Source organism: Lolium rigidum, chromosome 5, assembly GCF_022539505.1.
Source record: "Lolium rigidum isolate FL_2022 chromosome 5, APGP_CSIRO_Lrig_0.1, whole genome shotgun sequence".
In the NCBI taxonomy this organism is placed as follows: Eukaryota; Viridiplantae; Streptophyta; class Magnoliopsida; order Poales; family Poaceae; genus Lolium; species Lolium rigidum.
Genome location: NC_061512.1, coordinates 71,800,684 through 71,812,603, shown reverse-complemented (window position 1 = coordinate 71,812,603; position 11,920 = coordinate 71,800,684).

Genomic DNA, 11,920 nt, shown 5'->3' with positions numbered 1-11,920 from the left:
AAGAACCTCACACGTAGCGGTTCTGATGCTGAAACCATGCCCAACTGTGCCAAGTATCGGCTCACGTGCTCGATGGAGCTAGATCCTTCTGATCCACTGAATTTTGTGAAGTCAGGGAGCCGATACTTAGGTGGCAGCGGGATCAGGTCATACTCATTGGGATACGGCTTGGAATAGCCGATTGTTTTCTTCTTCGGCAGGATACCGAACTGATCTCTCAAGATTGCGCTGATCTGATCCCACTAGTAGGAAAAGCCTCATCAGTGGCGCACCAAAAATGGATTCTGTGGCGCATGGGAGGTGCGCCACAGAAACGTCGCAACAAAAATAAGGTTTCTGTGGCGCACCTGCCCATGCGCCACGGAATTAAGGTTTCGTGGCGCACTTGTTCTTAGGTGCGCCACGGAAAAGCGTGCGCCACGAATTGGTTTTTAGTGCGCCACGGAATTTGCTTGTATTATACACGATTTTGTGATGCCTGCTATATACATGCGGTTTATAGACAGCAATACGGATACACGAGGTTATATACGGCAACCTTCGGATATAATATAAATATCATGTACATTGCACAGATATAACATAGACATCATCATCACATTACTTAGAGCCCGATCGAGATACATATATAGTGGCAAGTGTCAAATGTTTTGCATACAACTCTTAATTCATACAAAATTCACAATTTCGAGATACAAAGTAGTCTTCATCCGGTTCCTCCTTTGCTCCGTCATCTCTACCCACCAGGCTCTCTTGCATCGGGGTCCTTCATCCAGTTCCTACTATGATGAAAATGGAAGAAAGTGAGACCAACAAGTCCGATGCACAAGAGAAATGGAATAAATGCCTCATACATTGTTGGTCAACACAAATATTAACATTCAGGGACGGTGTAAGTGAGACCAAGTCCGATGCACAAGAGATTGATATTTGTGCTATCTTACCGAGCTCACTTACGCCGCCCCGAGTGTACGGTGACCAAACATTTTAATCATCGGCATTTTGAAAATCTCAAAGCAAATGGAATGACAAAATGGAATAAGTGCCTCATACATTGTTGGTCAACACAAATATTAACATTTAGGGATGGTGTAAGCGAGGCCAGAGTAGGATGCACAAGAGATTGATATTTGTGCTATCTTACCGAGGCTCACTTACGCCACCCCGAGTGTACGGTGACCAAACATTTTAATCATCAGCATTTTGAAAATCTCAAAGCAAATGGAATGACAAAATAGAATATGTGCCTCATACATTGTTGGTCAACACAAACACTATGGTCAGAAACCATAGTTGCAGTATACACCGCCGTATACTTTGCAGAAGGGCCCCCTTTCCCCGGTCGGCGTTCCGTTAATGGGTGCTTGACGACACAACAACGCCGATCTGCATCTCCGGCGCAGAACCACGCCAGTCCCTCGCTGTCCGGTGAACGAGTCCTTGATGCAAAGACCGTGCCGGCCTGCCCAGCATTATGCCGGGCCGTGTTGCCGCGCTTCAAGCCGTGTGTCCCGCGCCCTGCACCGTTCGCCTTCTTGCCCGGTGAACCAATAGGCTGATCGTTGGAATAAGGAAACCGATGACAGCCCGGTCGCAAGATTAAATTGCGATCGGCCGTCATCGGCTTCCTTATTCCAACGATTAGTCTATTCGTTCACCGGGCAAAGGCGAAGAGTGCGGGCGCGTGATCGACACGGCCTGAAGCGCGACAACGAGGTCGGCATGATGCTAGGGAGGCTGGCACCATCTTGGCATTAAGGACTCGTTCACGTACTGGACGGCGAGAGAAGAAAAGTGGTGATGCGCCGGAGAGGCATGTCGGCGTTGTTGTCTCGTCAAGGACTCGTTCACGGAACGGCGGCCGGGGAAAGGGGGGCTCGTCTACAAAGTATATTGCGGCGTATAGGTGACCAAACATTCTAATCATCGGCACTAAAATGGAAGAAAGAGCCAAGTGGTATCTCAACTAGATATCATATGCCTCATACTTTGTTGGTCGAAAGAAATATTAACATTCGGGGATGGGGTCGGCGAGGCCGGGTAGGATGCACAAGAGATTGATATTTGTGCCATCGCACCGGGCTCGGTGGCCCCACCCTGCAGTGTACAAGTGACCAAACAATTTGATCATCGGCACTAGAATGGAAGAAAGGCCAATGCAATTAAGAAGTAGCTAGTATGAACTAAATGGAATGCCTCATACTTTGTTGGTCGAAACAAATATGAACATCCCGGGATGGCGTTAGTGAGGCCAGGTAGGATGCACAAGAGATTGATATTTGTGCCATCACACCGGGCTCACTAGCGACACCCGGAGTGTACGATTGACCGAAAATTCTAATCATCGGCACTAAAATGGAAGAAAGAGCCAAGTGGTATCAACTAAATGGAATGCCTCATACTTTGTTGGTCGAAACAAATATTAACATCCAGGGGATGGAGTAAGTGAGGCCGGGTAGGATGCACAAGATATTGATATTTGTGCCATCACACCGAGCTCACTTGCTCCACCCCCGAGTGTACGAGTGATCGACCAACCATCTAATCATCGGCAAGTACAAAAACACCAACAAACCAAGCAACCATGGTGACATAAGTCAAGATGCTCAAACACACATAGCATGCATGGAGCGAGATGCTCCAAAGGGATTATTCATCACTTGGTATATAGACCAAGTGATGCTTGGCAAAGAGAGGCCAATCAAGAACCGGTAAATCCAGTAAGTGATAGATATGCCTAAACAAGCAACAACACATAGCATATCCCAAATAACCGAGATGAGACAAGTCTTGGTAGCCAACTGAATCACCTAGCACCACCTAGCCTTTTAAAACCATCGAAACAGTCCTTTTTCTTCAAAGGATACCACGGTGGCATTCATTTACATGATCCCCTACTGTGGATATCTCTATTTTCATCAAAGCCAACAAGAAATAGAAATTTATCATTACTCGGTTGAGTTCAAAACAAAGCTCGGGGTACCATAAGGGATTATTCATCACTTGGTAGTAACCAAGTGATGCTTGGCAAGAGAGAGGCCAAGCCCGAGCTAGTCAATCCGATAGAGATGGATATGCACAAGTAAGCAAGAACACATAGCCTATCCAAGTTAACCAGATAAAACCAACCTTGACAGCCAACTTAATAACCTAGCATCACCTAGTCTTTTAAACCATCAGAAACTTCCCATTTTCTTCAAAGGATACCAAAGTGGCATTCATTTACATGATCCCCTACTGTGGATATCTCTATTTTAGTATACCATCATAAGCATTCCATTTAAATCACACATTTTAGTATCTGTTCTTATCCAAGTTTTTGCCTCAGCCTTTGCATCATTGGCTGAGCCAAGACATCAAGCATCTGGCCAGGGAGCATTCTTAGGCCAACCAAGAGCAACTAAAAATATGTATGTATACAAGCCCACCAGTAGCATAGTAGCATACCATAAGCTCACAAGAATCCATCAAGTAAATATGTACAGAGACATAGCAACAGTAATGAGCAATGAGCCAACAGCAACAGCAATGAGCATAGCCAACAGCAATGAGCCAACAGCAATGAGCACAGCCAACAGCAATGAGCCAACAGCAATGAGCATAGCCAACAGCAATGTGCACAGCCAACAGCAACAACTACACAGCAACAGCAGCAGCACAGCAACTTCGGCACAGCAACAGCAATGAGCCAACAGCAACTTCGGCACAGCAACTTCAGCACAGCACAGCAACTTCGGCACAGCAACAGCAATGAGCCAACAGCAGCAAGCGCAGCACAGCAACAGCAGCAGCAACATAGCACATTGCAGCAGCAAGCACAGCACAGCAGCATTTCGTCGAGCACCTTGTGCGCGCGCAGGAGAGGAATTAAGAGGGAGAGGAGGGGAGGGGAGAGAGATCACCGATGACAGGGGTGGAGGACGAGGTTGAAGATGACGGCAGGGGTGGAGGAGGAGGAGGAGCAGGAGGCGGCGGCTCCTCCACCTTGCCGCGACGGCGGCCCCTCCTCGCGGCGGCCCCTCCTCGCCGTAGGGGCAGCTTGTGCTGCAGGTGGCGGGGATGGGAGGACCGTGGCGGCATGCGCCCCTCGCGGAGGAAGGCGGCGGCGACGGCGATGGCGACGACCATGGCGGCGCGTGGCGGATCCAGGCGAACAGAATCGCGGTGACGGAGGAGAGGGGAGAGGGGAGAGGGGAGGGGCTCGGGAGAGGGGAGAGGTGAACAGGCGGGGGAGGGCACGGGCGATCGAGATGATATAAGTTACCTTAATTCTGTGGCGCACCCGAGCAGGTGCGCCACAGAATCAACTACTTCTGTGGCGCACCGAAGCACGTGCGCCACAGAAAGAGTTATTTCTGTGGCGCAGCACGCCATGTGCGCCACAGAAATACCTACAGCAATAATTGGTGGTGGCAGGATGTGGGCCCCACATAGTTTCTGTGGCGCACTACTGAAGCGTGCGCCACAAAATTAAGCTATTTCTGTGGCGCACCCAGAATGGTGCGCCACAAAATAATATTCTGTGGCGCATTTTTAGTGGTGCGCCACAGAACTAGGCTCCGCCTATAAGGGTTTTCCTACTAGTGTCCACAGTAGGAGCTGTAGAGGTTGAGCTGTCCGGACTCGTTGTAGTGGCATATTTAGTTAGCCACGCCTGTTTCTCAGCATCTGCTCCAGAACTCCCTGCTGCTCCAGCAATCCCTCCTGCCGTAACCATCGCTCCTGCTCCGGCAATTCCTCCTGCCGAAGTTTGGATCGCGCGCGTCCAGTTGTTGCAGTCCGGCACGTATGTGCACACGTATCCATATGGGATCTCCTTGGGCGGCTCATACAAGAATTGGTAGTCGCTAGGATCACCTCCAACCTTGCAGACAACGTATGCTGGTGAACCTTGTTGCTGTGGAGCTGCCATCGCGAATGGCAATGGTGGCCTGGTGTGGAATGGTATCTCTCCCTGATAAGTCCCTAAAGTAGGTCCTGACGGAGAATACTAATGCTTCATGATTTCTTGCACCACATGAAGCGCAACTCGCTCAAGCGTATTCACCAGGCTCTCAGAATGCCGACGTAGAGAATGAGCCACAGCATAGTTAATTTCTTGGCGCGGGGCTCTGGTACGTTCCTCCGAAGGGAGAGACAGATATAATCCCTCAAACGCGCCTTCGGGTGTGAATCCTTTGAACCTGATGCCGTGCGAACAGGTCTTCTCAAAAGAGCCGATGAGATCGGCTTCAAAGATGGCCTTCAGCTCATCGTATTTCTTCTTATGCTCTGCAGGTAGATCCTCGTACTTGATCGGTTCGTCCGACATCTTGGCTGGCGATGTTGACGTGGTTGTTGTAGAAAGTGTCCCACCGGGCGTGCCAGAATGTGTTGCCTGCTGATACGTCTCCGACGTATCGATAATTTCTTATGTTCTATGCCATATTATTGATGATACCTACATGTTTTATGCACACTTTATGTCATATTCGTGCATTTTCTGGAACTAACCTATTAACAAGATGCCGAAGTGCCGGTTCTCGTTTTCTCGCTGTTTTTGGTTTCGAAATCCTAGTAACGAAATATTCTCGGAATTGGACGAAACAAAGACCCGGGGGCCTATTTTGCCACGAACCTTCCGAGAAGACCGAAGAGCATACGAAGTGGGGCCACGAGGTGGCCAAACCACATGGCGGCGCGGCCAAGGGGGCCCGCGCCGCCCTGTGGTGTGGGCCCCTCGTCGGGCCCCGACTCGCCCTTCCGCCTACTTAAAGCCTTCGTCGCGAAACCCACGATGCGAAAAACCACGATACGGAAAACCTTACTCGGACGCCGCCGCCGCCGATCCCATCTCGGGGGATTCGGAGATCTCCTCCGGCACCCTGCCGGAGAGGGGATTCATCTCCCGGAGGACTCTACACCGCCATGGTCGCCTCCCGGAGTGATGAGTGCGTAGTTCACCCCTGGACTGTGGGTCCATAGCAGTAGATAGATGGTTGTCTTCTCCTCATTGTGCTTCATTGTTGGATCTTGTGAGCTGCCTAACATGATCAAGATCATCTATCCGTAATACTCTATGTTGTGTTTGTCGGGATCCGATGGATAGAGAATACCATGTTATGTTAATTATCAAGTTATTACATATGTGTTGTTTATGATCTTGCATGCTCTCCGTTACTAGTAGAGGCTCTGGCCAAGTTTTTGCTTTTAACTCCAAGAGGGAGTATTTATGCTCGATAGTGGGTTCATGCCGCATTGACACACTGGGACGATGATGAGAAAGTTCTAAGGTTGTGTTGTGCTGTTGCCACTAGGGATAAAACATTGGCGCTATGTCCGAGGATGTAGTTGTTGATTACATTACGCACCATACTTAATGCAATTGTCCGTTGCTTTGCAACTTAATACTTGGAAGGGGTTCGGACGATAACTTGAAGGTGGACTTTTTAGGCATAGATGCGGTTGGATGGCGGTCTATGTACTTTGTCGTAATGCCCAATTAAATCTCACTATACTTATCATGACATGTATGTGCATTGTTATGCCCTCTCTATTTGTCAATTGCCCGACTGTAATTTGTTCACCCAACATGCTTTTATCTTATGGGAGAGACACCTCTAGTGAATTGTGGACCCCGGTCCATTCTTTTAATACTGAAATACAAATCTGTTTGCAATACTTGTTTTTACTATTTTCTCTGCAAACAATCATCTTCCACACAATACGGTTAATCCTTTGTTACAGCAAGCCGGTGAGATTGACAACCTCACTTGTTTCGTTGGGGCAAAGTACTTTGGTTGTGTTGTGCAGGTTCCACATTGGCGCCGGAATCCCCGGTGTTGCGCCGCACTACATCCCGCCGCCATCAACCTTCAACGTGCTTCTTGGCTCCTCCTGGTTCGATAAACCTTGGTTTCTTTACGAGGGAAAACTTGCTGCTGTGCGCATCATACCTTCCTCTTGGGGTTGCCCAACGAACGTGTGAAATACACGCCATCAAGCATATTTTTACGGCGCCGTTGTCGGGGAGATCAAGACACGCTGCAAGGGAAGTCTCCACTTCTCAATCTCTTTACTTTGTTTTTGTCTTGCTTTATTTTATTTACTACTTTGTTTGCTGCATTATATCAAAACACAAAAAAATTAGTTGCTAGTTTTACTTTATTTACTGTCTTGCACTCTATATCAAAAACACAAAAAAATTAGTTACTTGTTTTACTTTACTTAATATCATGCATGTTTTTATTTCACTAGTTAAGCATAATGGAAGAATACAAAAATATGAGAGATCTTTATGAACTTTATCTTGAATTAGGACATGATGTGTTTGAAGAGAGAATTAAAAAACCCATGGAACTTTATATGCATGCTAATGGGAATGTTATTACTATGGATGCTTTGAACACCATTGTTGCTAATGCTATGGAAAATTCTAAGCTTGGGGAAGGCTGGCTCGATGAGCAGGATCTTTTTAGTACCCCAAGCATTGAGGAGAAAATTTTCTTTTATGATTACAATATGCCTCCTATATATGATGATAGCCACTTTATTGAATTTGCTCCCACTACAACTAATAAAATTGATTATGCTTACGTGGAGAGTAATAATTTTATGCATGAGACTCATGATAAGAATGCTTTATGTGATAGTTACATTGTTGAGTTTGCTCATGATGCTACTGAAAATTATTATTAGAGAGGAAAATATGGTTGTAGAAATTTTCATGTTACTAAAACACCTCTCTATGTGCTGAAATTTTTGAAGCTACACTTGTTTTATCTTCCTATGCTTGTTACTTTGCTCTTCATGAACTTGTTTATTTACAAGATTCCTATGCATAGGAAGCATTTTAGACTTAAATGTGTTTTGAATTTGCCTCTTGATGCTCTCTTTTGCTACAAATACTATTTCTTGCGAGTGCATCATTAAAACTGCTGAGCCCATCTTAATGGCTATAAAGAAAGAACTTCTTGGGAGATAACCCATGTGTTATTTTACTACAGCACTTTTTTTTTATATTTGTGTCTTGGAAGTTGTTTACTACTGTAGAAACCTCTCTTTATCTTAGTTTTGAGTTTTGTTGTGCCAAGTAAAGTCTTTGATAGTAAAGTAAGTACTAGATTTGGATTATTGCGCAGTTCCAGATTTCTTTGATGTCACGAATCTGGGTCTATCTCCCTGTAGGTAGCTCAGAAAATTAAGCCAATTTACGAGCATGATCCTCAGATATGTACGCAACTTTCATTCAATTTGAGCATTTTCGTTTGAGCAAGTCTGGTGGCCTAATAAAATCCATCTTTACGGACTGTTCTGTTTTGACAGATTCTGTCTTTTATTTCGCATTGCCTCTTTTGCTATGTTGGATGAATTTCTTTCATCCATTAATGTCCAGTAGCTTTATGCAATGTCCAGAAGTGTTAAGAATGATTGTGTCACCTCTGAACATGTGAATTTTTATTATGCACTAACCCTCTAATGAGTTGTTTCGAGTTTGGTGTGGAGGAAGTTTTCAAGGATCAAGAGAGGAGTATGATGCAATATGATCAAGGAGAGTGAAAGCTCTAAGCTTGGGGATGCCCCGGTGGTTCACCCCTGAATATTATAAGAAGACTCAAGCGTCTAAGCTTGGGGATGCCCAAGGCATCCCCTTCTTCATCGACAACATTATCAGGTTCCTCCCCTGAAACTATATTTTTATTCCGTCACATCTTATGTACTTTGCTTGGAGCGTCGGTTTGTTTTTGTTTTTGTTTTGTTTGAATAAAATGGATCCTAGCATTCACTTTATGGGAGAGAGACACGCTCCGCTGTAGCATATGGACAAGTATGTCCTTAGGCTCTACTCATAGTATTCATGGCGAAGTTTCATCTTCGTTAAATTGTTATATGGTTGGAATTGGAAAATACTACATGTAGTAATCCTAAAATGTCTTGGATAATTTGATACTTGGCAATTGTTGTGCTCATGTTTAAGCTGTTGCATCATATACTTTGCCCCCATTTAATGAAGAAATACTTAGAGCTTGCTAATTTGGTTTGCATATTTGGTTTCTCTAGAGTCTAGATAACATCTAGTATTGAGTTTTGAACAACAAGGAAGACGGTGTAGAGTCTTATAATGTTTACCATATGTCTTTTATGTGAGTTTTGCTGTACCGTTCATCCTTGTGTTTGTTTCAAATAACCTTGCTAGCCTAAACCTTGTATCGAGAGGGAATACTTCTCATGCATCCCAAATACTTGAGCCAACCACTATGCCATTTGTGTCCACCATACCTACCTACTACATGGTATTTCTCCGCCATTCCAAAGTAAATTGCTTGAGTGCTACCTTTAAAATTCCATCATTCACCTTTGCAATATATAGCTCATGGGACAAATAGCTTAAAAACTATTGTGGTATTGAATATGTACTTATGCATTTTATCTCTTATTAAGTTGCTTGTTGTGCGATAACCATGCTTCAGGGACGCCATCAACTATTCTTTGTTGAATATCATGTGAGTTGCTATGCATGTCCGTCTTGTACGAAGTAAGAGAGATCTACCACCTTTATGGTTGGAGCATGCATATTGTTAGAGAAGAACTTTGGGCCGCTAACTAAAGCCATGATTCATGGTGGAAGTTTCAGTTTTGGACATATATCCTCAATCTCATATGAGAATAATAATTGTTGCCACATGCTTATGCATTAAAGAGGAGTCCATTATCTGTTGTCCATGTTGTCCCGGTATGGATGTCTAAGTTGAGAATAATCAAAAGCGAGAAATCCAAAATGCGAGCTTTCTCCTTAGACCTTTGTACAGGCGGCATGGAGGTACCCCATTGTGACACTTGGTTAAAACATGTGCATTGCAAAGATCCGGTAGTCCAAGTTAATTAGGACAAGGTGCGGGCACTATTAGTATACTATGCATGAGGCTTGCAACTTGTAAGATATAATGTACATAACTCATATGCTTTATTACTACCGTTGACAAAATTGTTTCATGTTTTCAAAATAAAAGCTCTAGCACAAATATAGCAATCGATGCTTTCCTCTTTGAAGGACCTTTCTCTTTACTTTTATGTTGAGTCCGTTCACCTATTTCTCTCCACCTCAAGAAGCAAACACTTTTGTGAACTGTGCATTGATTCCTACATACTTGCATATTGTACTTGTTATATTACTCTATGTTGACAATTATCCATGAGATATACATGTTACAAGTTGAAAGCAACCGCTGAAACTTAATCTTCCTTTGTGTTGCTTCAATACCTTTACTTTGATTTATTGCTTTATGAGTTAACTCTTATGCAAGACTTATTGATGCTTGTCTTGAAGTACTATTCATGAAAAGTCTTTGCTTTATGATTCACTTGTTTACTCATGTCATTACCATTGTTTTGATCGCTGCATCCACTACATATGTTTACAAATAGTATGATCAAGGTTATGATGGCATATCACTTCAGAAATTATCTTTGTTATCGTTTTACCTGCTCGGGACGAGCGAGAACTAAGCTTGGGGATGCTTGATACGTCTCCGACGTATCGATAATTTCTTATGTTCTATGCCATATTATTGATGATACCTACATGTTTTATGCACACTTTATGTCATATTCGTGCATTTTCTGGAACTAACCTATTAACAAGATGCCGAAGTGTCAGTTCCTGTTTTCTGCTGTTGTTGGTTTCAGAAATCCTAGTAACGAAATATTCTCGGAATTGGACGAAACAAAGACCCAGGGGCCTATTTTGCCACGAACCTTCCAGAAGACCGAAGAGCATACGAAGTGGGGCCACGAGGTGGCCAAACCACGATGGCGGCGCGGCCAAGGGGGGCCCGCGCCGCCTGTGGTGTGGGCCCTCGTCGGGCCCCGACTCTGCCCTTCCGCCTACTTAAAGCCTTCGTCGCGAAACCCACGATGCGAAAAACCACGATACGGAAAACCTTGCGAGACGCCGCCGATCCCATCTCGGGGGATTACGGAGATCTCCTCCGGCACCTGCCGGAGAGGGGATTCATCTCCCGGAGGACTCTACACCGCCATGGTCGCCTCCGGAGTGATGAGTGAGTAGTTCACCCCTGGACTATGGGTCCATAGCAGTAGCTAGATGGTTGTCTTCTCCTCATTGTGCTTCATTGTTGGATCTTGTGAGCTGCCTAACATGATCAAGATCATCTATCTGTAATACTCTATGTTGTGTTTGTCGGGATCCGATGGATAGAGAATACCATGTTATGTTAATTATCAAGTTATTACATATGTGTTGTTTATGATCTTGCATGCTCTCCGTTACTAGTAGAGGCTTTGGCCAAGTTTTTGCTTTTAACTCCAAGAGGGAGTATTTATGCTCGATAGTGGGTTCATGCCCGCATTGACACACGGGACGAGTGACAGAAAGTTCTAAGGTTGTGTTGTCTTTGTTGCCACTAGGGATAAAACATTGGCGCTATGTCCGAGGATGTAGTTGTTGATTACATTACACACCATACTTAATGCAATTGTCTACGTTGCTTTGAAACTTAATACTTGGAAGGGGTTCGGACGATAACTCTGAAGGTGGACTTTTTAGGCATAGATGCGGTTGGATGGCGGTCTATGTACTTTGTCGTAATGCCCAATTAAATCTCACTATACTTATCATGCCATGTATGTGCATTGTTATGCCCTCTCTATTTGTCAATTGCCCGACTGTAATTTGTTCACCCAACGTGCTTTTATCTTATGGGAGAGACACCTCTAGTGAATTGTGGACCCCGGTCCATTCTTTTAATACTGAAATACAAATCTGCTGCAATACTTGTTTTTACTATTTTCTCTGCAAACAATCATCTTCCACACAATACGGTTAATCCTTTGTTATAGCAAGCCGGTGAGATTGACAACCACACTGTTTCGTTGGGGCAAAGTACTTTGGTTGTGTTGGCAGGTTCCACGTTGGCGCCGG